Here is a 14,556-nt window from a genome sequence, read left to right as displayed (position 1 = left end):
CGCCACTCGGGAGTCACCATCTCTATGCCTGCTAAGGCTGAAGAATAGGACAAAAGTGTGTAGGGGAGCTGAACGTGAGTGTACAGCTTCCGGTTGAAGCTAGCCCTTGATCATGACTCCTTTCCGTTCCACTACACATGTAATTAGGGGAGTTTTTTTTAAGAGCCCCGATGATCGGCCTGAACATTAACACGCATCGCGTATAATATTTTTTTTTTTTATATTGATACACACCTTTTATATTTCCATGTTATAGTGCTTGTTTACGGAAAAAACAGACGAAAGATCGAGTGGACAACCTAGGCTCATTCGCTATTGGTGTCTGAACATCTGTGTGTAAACGGAAGATGGACGCCACAAAAGTTTTGTCACTGAAAAATACTGTCGGCTGCAAATGTGATAAAGCCGGATGAAACTGTACAGTAAGTGTGTATTTTGCATTTGTGAAATAATTTTGATGTGATATGAAAGTAGAGGGATTAATGTTAATTAAACTGTACTGCAATTGAGAATCGATTCACGTTTAGTTGGAGTATTTGGCTGTTTTGGCTTCCAGAGCCAATTCGCCTTTAAACAGTACATGTAAGGTCATTGGACTCTAAGGAGTAACGTGCTTCTTTAGTCCATTATTGGGCTATGTTGAAGCAAGCTACACTGCTTCCCGAGTTTCTCGCTTTGAAAACATTTGAGCACGGACTTTTTATTAGTTAGACCACAGCCAATCGCTTCAGAATAAGGTGACTCGATTGACGGCGGTTGAGAAGTAACCACACTTGATCACTTCAAATTAAGGTAACTCAATATAGTGCAGTTGTTACAATTGGGCGGGGTTCCATAGAAGATAGCTGACTTGTTTATAAAAGGGAGGAGTAGAGTGTGTGGAGTCTACATTTTGGAGGCTTTGTTGATTCTTAAACGTTGATGTTGGATGGAGATCTGGGGCCTGTTGCACAAAAGTAGAATTAAGACATCCGGGATAAATGACTCAGCTGAGCTCAATGAAGCCAAAACATGTGCGTCCAGGCTTAATTGGTTGCACAAAGACCAAGCCAGGATGAGCAGACACGGATTCATTAAGCCAGGTGAAACCAATCCTGGATAGGTGCGCGCTCACGGCTCACTCAAATAGACCCCGCCACAGATCACAGATTAACTGATTTACCATGGCAACTAGAGCCGCGTACTTTTCCCCGTCGGAAGCACAAATCCTCATGGAGGCATACGAGGAGGTAAAATATATAATTAAGAAGAAAGGCAACACCGCCACAGTGATAAAGCAAAGAGAAAAAGCGTGGCAAAGTATTGCAGACCGCCTGAATGCGTAAGTAGTGCACAATTACACACTCACCGCTCCGCTGAAACATCACAATTACAATTCAAATATTTAATTCACATCTCCAAAAATGCAGTTGTACTGTAATTATGAAACGGTTAAATTTTTAATTGAAATGCACTGCAGATATGAGTGAAATTGTGTAAAGTAACTCCATCACACTGTATAAAGCTATGATAAATTTTTTGATATTTTTACTGAAAACAAGACACAAATACCAAGTAATTTTTTGCAGTGTGACTCCATTAAATGTGTGTGTGTGTGTGTGTGTGTGTGTGTGTGTGTGTGTGTGTGTGTGTGTGTGTGTGTAGATTAAACATGAACGGGCCAAAACGGACATGGCAGCAGGTCAAAATCAAATACAAGAACATTCTGCAGAATGGTATGGTCCCTGACTAATATTTAACAAAGCACAAGCATATATTGTACCCAGAAGGTGCCTGCTCACACATTGTCTGTACTGTTTTAGCAGTGAAAAAGAATACCCACAGACAAGGCACGGGTGGTGGGTCACCAAAGGCTGACCTTACCCCAGCAGAGGACATGGCCTTGGAGCTAAATAAAGGCAGGCCCGTCTTAGAGGGGATCCCTGGGGGGAAAGAGACGAGCATAGGTTCCTCCCAAGATGCCACCCGCTTCATTCAAGGTATGTCCTTCCATCTCTACATGGGATACAACCACATTCATATTGAATCAATTTGGACTGTCTGACTTTGGTTTACCTATTGCCTTGCAGTGTCTGGCAGCACTTTGTTCCTGTTAGAGCCACCAGCACAAGCACCAGACGATGCTGATCCAGTGAGTACTCCATCAAAGGCATACTGTAGGCCTGGCATGTCTTGTCTACTAGCTTCAATATGAATCCGATTAAATGTGATAGGGTGAAGGCCCCAGTGCAGCAGCAACAGCACATGATGGAGACGATGATGAGGAGGAGACCATCTCTCTGGATTCCAGAAGGCATGAGGTATCATGTTAAGACTGTGAAAGTACTATTTACTCTACAATGGTGAGGAGTCCTCATCAAAATCAAAAAATCTAATTTCTTTTACAGGACCCAGATGCTATACAGTGGGAAAACCAGCCTGGCAACATAGTGCGTATTAATAAAAGGACACCACATCCTGCCAAATTCCAGCTGCGCTAATTGTATTGTGTTCACAGAGCTCACAAGCTATCAGAAAGTTGTATGGCAACCACCTCCGGCGCCAAATAGAACTGGCAGACATAGACATTCAGTACAAGAAGAAAAAGATGGAAAATCTTGCACTGGAGTCCGAAATAAAAAAGAGGACAATTAGGAAACTGGACCTTGAAATAAAAAAACTTGAGAGGGAGGTGAGATATGCCTTCAATGTACACTGTATGCTAACTGTAACACAAATGTATTAATCATTATTTTTCTTTCCTCCCCCAGCTCCAAGAAGATGACACAGCTCAAAATAAAAATTAGGTATATTCTCGTAAAGTCAAGTGAGCCATGACATATGAGCTCTTATTGTGAGCACACAGGACGGTGGCATCTTTCTAAGGTTTTTTTATTTTCCCAGCAATCAGTACAACCAAGTCATCGTTATAAGGCATCGCCCTCTTTTGCCCACCCCCCCAGCACCAGGTGTGGCCACTAGCCTATATGAAGGCCCAAAATTGTGTGTTCCTTTCTGCTCTGACAATGGCATGCCCATTCGTGCGAGATGTGGTGGATGAAGAAGCACTTGTGCTGAGGAGAGCCTTCAGGCGAGAAAGGGTCTTCAGGGACCGGTTGGACCCACTGGCCTTCCCTGATGACCATCTATATGAAAGATACAGGTTTTCTGCAGATGGCATCAGGTATCTATGCAGACTACTGGGTCCCAGGATTAAGCACCGCACTGCACGGAGCCATGCACTGAGTGTGGAGCAAATGGTTTGTGTGGCCTTGCGCTTTTTTGCTAGTGGAGCCTTCCTGTACTCAGTGGGGGATGCAGAACAGCTGAACAAGGCCACAATTTGCCGCACAATAAGGAGTGTGTGTCTGGCTATCAAAGCATTAGCAGATGTCTTCATCTCCTTCCCTGGCCACAGAAGACTCTGTGACATCAAAGAGGAGTTCTATAGGATTGCAGGTAAGAGGATCTACAAATTACAGGACAACTGTTAACACATAGTAGGATACTCATTACTTTGTGTGACAGGTTTCCCCAATGTCATTGGTGCAGTGGACTGCACACACATAAGGATAAAAGCCCCCTCAGGTGCCCATGAGGCCGATTTTGTGAATAGGAAATCCTTTCACAGCATTAATGTTCAGGTGAACATAACTTTTTGATATTGTCCATTGACGAACACTCTGCATTGCCAGTGATGTGCATTGATTGGTGTAATATTCCTCATCTTATGATTTCAGATGGTCTGCAATGCTGACTGTGTGATCAGCAATGTTGTGGCAAAATGGCCTGGCTCAGTCCATGACTCCAGAATCTTTCGGGCCTCTGAAATCTATCAGTGCCTATCACAAGGTAAGCCACACAACCCCTATTTATAACCATCATGGCTGTGTCAAGAATATCACTGTGTTTATGAGGTAGTAATGATGAGATTTTGTGTTGACAGGTGAATTCTCTGGTGTGTTGCTGGGAGACAGGGGGTATGGCTGCCAGCCTTTTCTCCTGACACCTTTCACAGACCCCCAGGAAGCACAGCAGGCCTACAACCATGCCCATGCCAGGACCAGGGCCAGAGTTGAAATGACCTTTGGCCTCCTGAAGGCACGCTTTCACTGCCTTCACAAATTAAGGGTCAGCCCTGTTAGGGCATGTGATATTACTGTGGCTTGTGCTGTCCTCCACAATGTGGCCTGCCTGAGGAAGGAGAGGGCCCCCAGAGTGCCACCAGCCATGGACTGGGACAATCCGGCAATCTTCCCTGATGACGACAGTGGTCGGCTGCTGAGGGACCAATATGTGTTGGTCCCTCTGTGGATGACTTCGTCAACCACTTTGAAAAGAAGGTTGACGACATCCGATCCTTGTTTGTTAAGCCTAATGACACTGCTGGTCCTGCTCACACTGCCCTACCCTATGCTTTGACTTCTTTCTCCCCTCTCTCTCCAGATAAGATCCTGCGACTTGTGACTGCAGGCCGCCCAACAACCTGCCCGCTTGACCCCATCCCCTCCTCCCTTCTCCAGACCATCTCCGGTGACCTTCTCCCCTACCTCACCTCGCTGATCAACTCATCCTTGACCGCTGGCCATGTCCCTTCCGTCTTCAAGAGAGCGAGAGTTACTCCCCTTCTCAAAAAACCAACACTCGACCCCACTGATGTCAACAACTACAGACCAGTATCCCTTCTTTCTTTTCTTTCCAAAACTATTGAGCGTGCCGTCTTTAGCCAACTCTCTTGCTATCTCTCTCAGAATGACCTTCTTGATCCAAACCAATCAGGTTTCAGGACTGGTCATTCAACTGAGACTGCTCTTCTCTGTGTCACAGAGACTCTCCGCACTGCTAAAGCTAACTCTCTCTCCTCTGCTCTTGTCCTTCTAGATCTGTCTGCTGCCTTTGATACTGTGAACCATCAGATCCTCCTCTCCACCCTCTCCGAAATGGGCATCTCCGGCGCGGCTCACTCCTGGATTGCGTCCTACCTGACCGGTCGCTCCTACCAAGTGGCGTGGCGGGAAGCTGTCTCCGCACCACGTGCTCTCACCACTGGTGTCCCCCAGGGATCGGTTTTGGGCCCTCTCCTTTTCTCCCTATACACCAAGTCACTTGGCTCTGTCATATCCTCACATGGCCTTTCCTATCATTGCTACGCTGACGATACACAACTAATCTTCTCCTTTCCCCCTTCTGATCACCAGGTGGCGAATCGCATCTCTGCATGTCTGGCAGACATATCAGTATGGATGACGGATCACCACCTCAAGCTGAACCCTGGCAAGATGGAGCTGCTCTTCCTCCCCGGGAAGGACTGCCCGTTCCATGATCTCGCCATCACGGTAGACAACTCCGCTGTGTCCTCCTCCCAGAGTGCGAAGAGCCTAGGCGTGACCCTGGACAACACCCTGTCGTTCTCCGCCAACATCAAGGCGGTGACCCGCTCCTGCAGGTTCATGCTCTACAACATTCGGAGAGTGCGACCCTGCCTTACACAGGAAGCGGCGCAGGTCCTGGTCCAGGCACTTGTCATCTCCCGTCTGGACTACTGCAACTCGCTGTTGGCTGGGCTCCCTGCCTGTGCCATTAAACCCCTACAACTCATCCAGAATGCCGCAGCCCGTCTGGTGTTCAACCTTCCCAAGTTCTCTCACGTCACCCCCCTCCTCCGCACACTCCACTGGCTTCCAATTGAAGCTCGCATCCGCTACAAGACCATGGTGCTTGCCTTTGGAGCAGTGAGGGGAACGGCACCCCTGTACCTTCAGGCTCTGATCAGTCCCTACACCCAAACGAGGACATTGCGTTCATCCACCTCTGGCCTGCTGGCTCCCCTTCCTCTGCGGAAGCACAGCTCCCCCTCAGCCCAGTCAAAACTGTTCGCTGCTCTGGCACCCCAATGGTGGAACAAGCTCCCTCACGACGCCAGGACAGCGGAGTCACTCACCACCTTCCGGAGACATTTGAAACCCCACCTCTTTAAGGAATACCTGGGATAGGCTAAAGTATTCCTTCTAACCCCCCCCCCCCCCCCCCCCCAAATTGTAAAGTGGTTATCCCACTGGCTATAGGGTGAACGCACCAATTTGTGAGTCGCTCTGGCTAAGAGCGTCTGCTAAATGACGTTAATGTGCCCTTGAGCAAGGCACTTAACCCTAATTGCTCCTGTAAGTCGCTCTGGTTAAGAGCGTCTGCTAAATGACTAAAATGTAAATGTAAATGTAATGTGTTGAATTATTTTAGTTAGTATGTGTGCTTTCAATTTTGGTTAAATATGTCCTGCGGTGGCAGAGGAATTTGGGGTTTTTTGGGTTCGTTTTTTTACGAATTTGGCCTCTTATGATGTTTGTGCGGTATACTGTGTGTAATACAAGGCTGCAGGGAGGCTACTGCATCCATTCATTTGTCTGTTCAGTTGATGTGTATGGATTTGTCCTGCATTTATTTTAGTGTGCAGACATGCAGGGTGTGTTATATACAGACCTTTGAATGTGTATGTATAATTTTGTATAATATGCTTGGATTCTGTGCTTTCCATCTTGTAGAGTCACTGTGACTTCAGTTTCGAAAGGAGCTGATGGTTTACCTGCTTTGTTTTGTCCTTATTCAATAAAGGAACATAATGTTACACATTGTGTTTTTATATTCATATGGAATGTGTATTTGTTTATATGACAGTGTACTAGGGCCACACTGAAGAAAAAGGATAAAGTCATAAATTTATGAGGCTGGTTCTTTCTGCAGAAAAGCTACATATTGTTTTTACAGTTTTGATACTTATGACAATGTGATACTTAATATTCTGGCACATCAGCATGTCTTTGTTTATGAAACCATACTGAAGTACAATTTCACGAAATGCCCCACATCTGTCATTTTAACAACTGTCCTCCTTTAAAACAACTGGTTACAATATTATGACTTGTGTTTTTTTCCCCTCTGTGGCCCTAATATTCTATCATTTTATATATAGCCTTATAGTCTATGGGAAACTGTAAATTATCTAATGATAGCAACATCATCTAAAAATCATTTTTTATCCAAAATCATTGAAATTAATGATCACAAACGTTTAAATAATGACAGTGGGTCTAGTTATATGTGATAACAATGTATAGTGAGCAGTGAAATAACTATTGGTTTCCATTTGTGGTGACTGCTGACTGACATTAGGGATGAGATTAAATAGATCCTGGAATTTAGCCTGGTCTGGAGCAGGCTAGCTCCACAGAATAAATCTCCATGGTAATTTATACCATAACATATCCTCCTGCCCCCTATCCATCTTTAGTGCAACCGGATTACGGATCAATTGAGCCAGGATCACCAAGATATCCTGGCTTAATCCCTTATCCTAGTTTTGTGCAACAGGCCCCTGGTGGACTTGTGAGTACTCTGTCTGGGCGGCAGGTAGCTTAGTGGTTAAGAGCGTTGTGCCAGTAAACGAAAGATCGCTGGTTCGAATCCCCGAGCCGACTAGGTGAAAAATATGTCGATGTGCCCTTGAGCAAGGCACTTAACCCTAATTGCTCCTGTAAGTCGCTCTGGAAAAGAGTGTCTGCTAAATGACTAAAATGTGAAAATGTACTCTGAAGCAGTATTACTTGCAAGCTGGGGAGCTAGTTATGCATGTCAGTCTTACTAAAGGTGTTTACATTGTGAGTGGGATAGATTGGAATGAAAATTCGACAGTTCCCACTTCTGGGTGGGAAAAGCATGTTAAATCAAATGACATTTTATTTGTCACATGCTTCGTAAACAACAGGTGTAGACGGTTGCATTCTAGCTTGAAATATACTTATTCATGTATGGTTTTTTTTTGGGGGGGGGGGGGCGGTTGATCAGCTTTAAAATTGCAGAAAGATTGTAACTTCATCAATATAATTGTCTGCATCACTTCCAATCCCCCATATGTTTTTTTCTTCTTCTCGCAAATATATATATATATATATACAGGTAAAAGTCAGTAAATTAGAATATTTTGAAAAACTTGATTTATTTCAGTAATTGCATTCAAAAGGTGTAACTTGTACATTATATTTATTCATTGCACACAGACTGATGCATTCAAATGTTTATTTCATTTAATTTTGATGATTTGAAGTGGCAACAAATGAAAATCCAAAATTCCGTGTGTCACAAAATTAGAATATTACTTAAGGCTAATACAAAAAAGGGATTTTTTAGAAATGTTGGCCAACTGAAAAGTATGAAAATGAAAAATATGAGCATGTACAATACTCAATACTTGGTTGGAGCTCCTTTTGCCTCAATTACTGCATTAATGCGGCGTGGCATGGAGTCGATGAGTTTCTGGCACTGCTCAGGTGTTATGAGAGCCCAGGTTGCTCTGATAGTGGCCTTCAACTCTTCTGCGTTGTTGGGTCTGGCATTCTGCATCTTCCTTTTCACAATACCCCACAGATTTTCTATGGGGCTAAGGTCAGGGGAGTTGGCTGGCCAATTTAGAACAGAAATACCATGGTCCGTAAACCAGGCACGGGTAGATTTTGCGCTGTGTGCAGGCGCCAAGTCCTGTTGGAACCTGAAATCTCCATCTCCATAGAGCAGGTCAGCAGCAGGAAGCATGAAGTGCTCTAAAACTTGCTGGTAGACGGCTGCGTTGACCCTGGATCTCAGGAAACAGAGTGGACCGACACCAGCAGATGACATGGCACCCCAAACCATCACTGATGGTGGAAACTTTACACTAGACTTCAGGCAACGTGGATCCTGTGCCTCTCCTGTCTTCCTCCAGACTCTGGGACCTCGATTTCCAAAGGAAATGCAAAATTTGCTTTCGTCAGAAAACATGACTTTAGACCACTCAGCAGCAGTCCAGCTCTTTTTTTCCTTAGCCCAGGTGAGACGCTTTTCGCGCTGTTTCTTGGTCAACAGTGGCTTGACACGAGGTATGCGGCAGTTGAAACCCATGTCTTTCAAGCGTCTCTTGGTGGTGGATCTTGAAGCCCTGACTCCAGCAGCTGTCCACTCCTTGTGAATCTCCCCCACATTTTTGAATGGTTTTTTTTTCACAATCTTGACTAGGGCGCGGTGATCCCTATCGCTTGTACACTTTTTCTGACCACAGTTTTTCCTTCCCTTTGCCTCTCTATTAATGTGTTTGGACACAGAGCTCTGAGAACAGCCAGCCTCTTCTGCAATAACCTTTTGTGTCTTTCCCTCCTTGTGCAATGTGTCGATGGTCGCCTTTTGGACAGCTGTCAAATCTGAAGTCTTCCCCATGTTTGTGTAGGCTTCAGAACTGGACTGAGAGACCATTTAAAGCCCTTTGCAGGTGTTTTGAGTTAATCAGCTGATTATTTTGTGGCACCAGGTGTCTTCAAAATGTAACCCTTACACAATATTCTAATTTTGTGACACGGAATTTTGGATTTTCATTTGTTGCCACTTCAAATCATCAAAATTAAATGAAATAAACATTTGAATGCATCAGTCTGTGTGCAATGAATAAATATAATGTACAAGTTACACCTTTTGAATGCAATTACTGAAATAAATCAAGTTTTTCAAAATATTCTAATTTACTGACTTTTACCTGTATACACACACACACACACACACAGTGGGGAGAACAAGTATTTGATACACTGCCGATTTTGCAGGTTTTCCTAGTTACAAAGCATGTAGAGGTCTGTAATTTTTATCATAGGTACACTTCAACTGCGAGAGACGGAATCTAAAACAAAAATCCAGAAAATCACATTGTATGATTTTTAAGTAACTAATTTGCATTTTATTGCGTGACATAAGTATTTGATCACCTACCAACCAGTAAGAATTCCGGCTCTCACAGACCTGTTAGTTTTTCTTTAAGAAGCCCTCCTGTTCTCCACTAATTACCTGTATTAACTGCACCTGTTTGAACTCGTTACCTGTATAAAAGACACCTGTCCACACACTCAATCAAACAGACTCCAACCTCTCCACAATGGCCAAGACCAGAGAGCTGTGTAAGGACATCAGGGATACAATTGTAGACCTGCACAAGGCTGGGATGGGCTACAGGACAATAGGCAAGCAGCTTGGTGAGAAGGCAACAACTGTTGGCACAATTATTAGAAAATGGAAGAAGTTCAAGATGACGGTCAATCACCCTTGGTCTGGGGCTCCATGCAAGATCTCACCTCGTGGGGCATCAATAATCATGAGGAAGGTGAGGGATCAGCCCAGAACTACCCGGCAGGACCTGGGGCCTCATGTACAAAGACTTGCGTTGAATTCATACTAAAACATTGGGTACGGACAAAGCCATAAATGTGCGTACGCACCAAAAAAATCAGATGTATGAATCTCTGCGTACGCAGCATTCCGCATACATTCTCTTTGTACATCCCAATCAACGCGAAATTGAGCGCACATGCATGAGCACCACACCACACCCTGTCTCCTCCCTCAATTAAATCAATTTAAATATGGTAATTAGTCCAATTTGGCAAAAGAAACCTGCAAGAACATGGCTAAAGCAAGCAAGAAACGAAATTTCACTGAAAACGAATTAGAGGTGCTACTATCAGAGGTAGAAACAAGAAAAAATATTTTATTTGGAAATCTGTCCTCTGGAATTAATAACAAAAGAAAGAAAAAAGAGTGGGCGAGTTTGTCTGATGCCGTCAACGCGGTGGGATCTGAGAGTCGCACCGTAAATGAACTGAAGAAGAAATGGTCAGACATAAAGGTGGAAGTTAAGCGGAGAACTGCTGCGCACCGACAAAGTGTGGGCAGAACAGGCGGTGGTACAGGGACCGATGAACTTGCACCCTTTGATCAGAGAGTTGCCTCTATTGTAGGAGACACGTTAATCTCTGGAATCGTATCCGCTGATGTAGGAGACTCGGATATACTACAGGACTGCCAGCAAGGTGACTCAGATTTATTTCCTTAACTTTGATATACATAGCCAGCCACTGTTTAATTTTTAAGTGCATGCAATATAGCAAAAGGTACACCAGAGATTTCACGTATCCACTGCTTTTATTGCAAATGCGTGTACCCATTAATAAGGAACAGACTCAAATTACTGTTAAGATGTGCCTGTGTTTAATTGGACTTAGGAACCGCAGGAACGTCCACTGGCACGCACTCAGAGTCCGCACCACCTGAGCAGCCAGAGCCCATTCAGTCCAGCGTCTCCCGTGTCTCTAATGTTCCCCCCAGTGCTGAAGCCCGTCCATCTGGCCGTGTCTTGACGCATGCTGTTCTGGAGTCACAACAACAAATTGTTAGGGCCATTGAAGAAATGAACAGTCACCTTAAAAATGTCACTGACGCACTCACAGAAATAAGCCATTCATTAAAAGAATTGGTCAAAAAATGAACTTTGTGTCTGAGTACCATTTATATTGTCGCAATTACACGTTGACGGGCCTGAATGGCTTGTTGATTGTGCTGCACATATACTGGTCCTGGGTCAGGGTCATCTGGCGGTGCCCCCACCTCACCAAGGGTTATGCCATGCCTGTGCGCGACATTGTGCAGCACTCCACAGGCCAGTATGATGCGGCAAACCTTGTCAGGGCGGTATAACAGCATCCCCCCGGTCCTGTCAAGGCAGCGCCACCGACATTTCAGCTGCCCAATCGCCCGCTCCACAACTGACCGAGTGCGGGAATGGGCATCATTGTATCTGCGCTCTCGGTCAGTTTGTGGGTTGGTGAGGGGGGTTAACAGCCACGTCTTTAGTGGATAACCACTGTCTCCTGATGGGCAGTAATAATAATTACAGACACAAACATTTTACTTTTAGATAGAACCATACATTTAAATGCATAACTTACCAAGTAGCCACCCATCGCGCACCCTGCCAGCTTGGAGTCTCATCCCAACCATGCTGTTTGTAAGGATATATGAATCATGGGTTGACCCAGGCCACCTTGCCACAATATTTGTTAGGCGCATTTGTGCATCACATATAATCTGCACATTTATTGAATGGAAATGTTTCCGATTCACATATGCAAATTCGTCTTCAGATGGCGCCTTTATAGCAATATGTGTGCAGTCGATCGCTCCGATTACATTAGGAAAACCGGCTATCGCTGCAAATTGCGCTTTGATGTTTGGCTGGTCACCAGCATCGTATGGGAACGTTATATACCTGGTAGACAAGCGGATGATGCCGTCCCATACAGGTGGCATTGCACGGCTCAAACACGACTGGCTTATTCCTGAGCGGTCTGCCAGTTCTCTTTGGAAAGAACCGGTTGCTAGGAAACCAAGTGTAGTAAGCACCTGTAAAGGAACGGGTAATGCGTGGCTCCTCACTGTCTCTCTTTCCAAATTCGGACCCAACTCAGCGCAGAGCTCCAAGAGTATAGCCCTTGGAAATCTGAAACGGCTGATGAGCCAGTCATCGTCGTGGGCCAGAAAATCACAGTGGTCCCTAAAAACTCGTTCTCTCCGGATTTGTCCATTGAAAATGTCTTCTAATAAAGCCAAAGCTGCCATTGCTAGACGGGTTGTATCAATTTTCACATCCTTTATATATGTTCTTACTTAATTGCATAATTAATAGAATATTCTAATAAGACTCGTGTGACAATAATATGGCAAATCATTTATCAATTACAAATTATAAGCAATATCTGGCAGGTGCGATAGAACAGTTCGTAGTGTAATGTTTGCCACTTCACTTTATTGCCTCTATGAGTCGCCAACGGACAAACATCACAAAAATGTACGTACGCCAGGCCTGAAGTTTACGTGGAAGAACGCACATTCTTACGTTAATTTCACTGTTAGTACATCTGACCGTGAACGTGAAAGCTGGCGTACGCCGTGTTTTCGTGCGTACGCAAGATTGATACATGAGGCCCCTGGTCAATGACCTGAAGAGAGCTGGGACCACAGTCTCAAAGAAAACCATTAGTAACACACTACGCCGTCATGGTTTAAAATCCTGCTGCGCACGCAAGGTCCCCCTGCTCAAGCCAGCGCATGTCCAGGCCCGTCTGAAGTTTGCCAATGACCATCTGGATGATCCAGAGGATGAATGGGAGAAGGTCATGTGGTCTGATGAGACAAAAATATAGCTTTTTGGTCTAAATGCCTCTCGCCGTGTTTGGAGGAAGAAGAAGGATGAGTACAACCCCAAGAACACCATCCCAACCATGAAACATGGAGGTGGAAACATCTTTCTTTGGGGATGCTTTTCTGCAAAGGGGACAGGACGACTGCACCGTATTGAGGGGAGGATGGATGGGGCCATGTATCGCGAGATCTTGGCCAACAACCTCCTTCCCTCAGTAAGAGCATTGAAGATGGGTCGTGGCTGGTTCTTCCAGCATGACAACGACCCGAAACACACAGCCAGGGCAACTAAGGAGTGGCTCCGTAAGGAGCATCTCAAGGTCCTGGAGTGGCCTAGCCAGTCTCCAGACCTGAACCCAATAGAAAATCTTTGGAGGGAGCTGAAAGTCCGTATTGCCCAGCGACAGCCCCGAAACCTGAAGGATCTGGAGAAGGTCTGTATGGAGGAGTGGGCCAAAATCCCTGCTGCAGTGTGTGCAAACCTGGTCAAGACCTACAGGGAACGTATGATCTCTGTAATTGCAAACAAAGGTTTCTGTACCAAATATTAAGTTCTGCTTTTCTGATGCATCAAATACTTATGTCATGCAATAAAATGCAAATTAATTACTTAAAAATCATACAATGTGATTTTCTGGATTTTTGTTTTAGATTCCGTCTCTCACAGTTGAAGTGTACCTATGATAAAAATTACAGACCTCTACATGCTTTGAAAGTAGGAAAACCTGCAAAATCGGCAGTGTATCAAATACTTGTTCTCCCCACTGTAGAAGCAAACCGGATGGACATCATGAAAATGATCGGAGAGGTTGAGGGTAGAGGCAGTTCAGGAGTAAAAACAAACAAAATAGAATTATTATAAAATTGACTGTGTCTATAAAATGTATATAGTATGTATAAGCTGGAAGTAGAGGCCTAAGCATTGTTGTTCACTAGTTTACACCAATTAGGGAAGGGGTGGTGTGGTTGGAAAGTAAAAAGGGAAATATATATTTTTTAAAGATATGTATGTATATGTAAATTAGGTATATGTATGTGTGTGTGTGTATATATATATATATATATATATATATATATATATATATATATATATATATATATATATATATATATATACACACACACACACACACAGTCAGGGAAAAAAGTATTTGATCCCCTGCTGATTTTGTACGTTTGCCCACTGACAAAGAAATGATCAGTCTATAATTTGAATGGTAGGTTTATTTGAACAGTGAGAGACAGAATAACAACAACAAAATCCAGAAAAACGCATGTCAAGAATGTTATAAATTGATTTGCATTTTAATGAGGGAAATTAGTATTTGACCCCCTCTCAATCAGAAAGATTTCTGGCTCCCAGGTGTCTTTTATACAGGTAACGAGCTGAGATTAGGAGCACACTCTTAAAGGGAGTGCTCCTAATCTGTTTGTTACCTGTATAAAAGACACCTGTCCACAGAAGCAATCAATCAATCATATTTCAAACTCTCCACCATGGCCAAGAACAAAGAGCTCTCCAAGGATCTCAGG

The 14,556-nt window shown here is 44.2% G+C and overlaps 1 long non-coding RNA gene across 1 annotated transcript in view; it reads left to right on the top strand.

Annotated features, from left to right (window-relative positions):
• The first annotated feature begins 120 nt into the window (after positions 1 to 120).
• LOC311149070 overlaps positions 121 to 14,556 on the top strand; it is a 55,207-nt gene continuing 40,771 nt past the window's right edge. The window contains exon 1 of the long non-coding RNA XR_014614999.1: positions 121 to 422. This is a non-coding gene — a long non-coding RNA (uncharacterized lncRNA). The remainder of the gene's footprint in view (positions 423 to 14,556) is intronic.

This window comes from Coregonus lavaretus, assembly GCF_964263955.1.
Source record: "Coregonus lavaretus genome assembly, chromosome: 21".
Lineage (NCBI taxonomy): Eukaryota > Metazoa > Chordata > Actinopteri > Salmoniformes > Salmonidae > Coregonus > Coregonus lavaretus.
The sequence above is the reverse complement of the archived record's forward strand: the minus strand, read 5'-3'. Positions and strand labels throughout refer to the sequence as shown.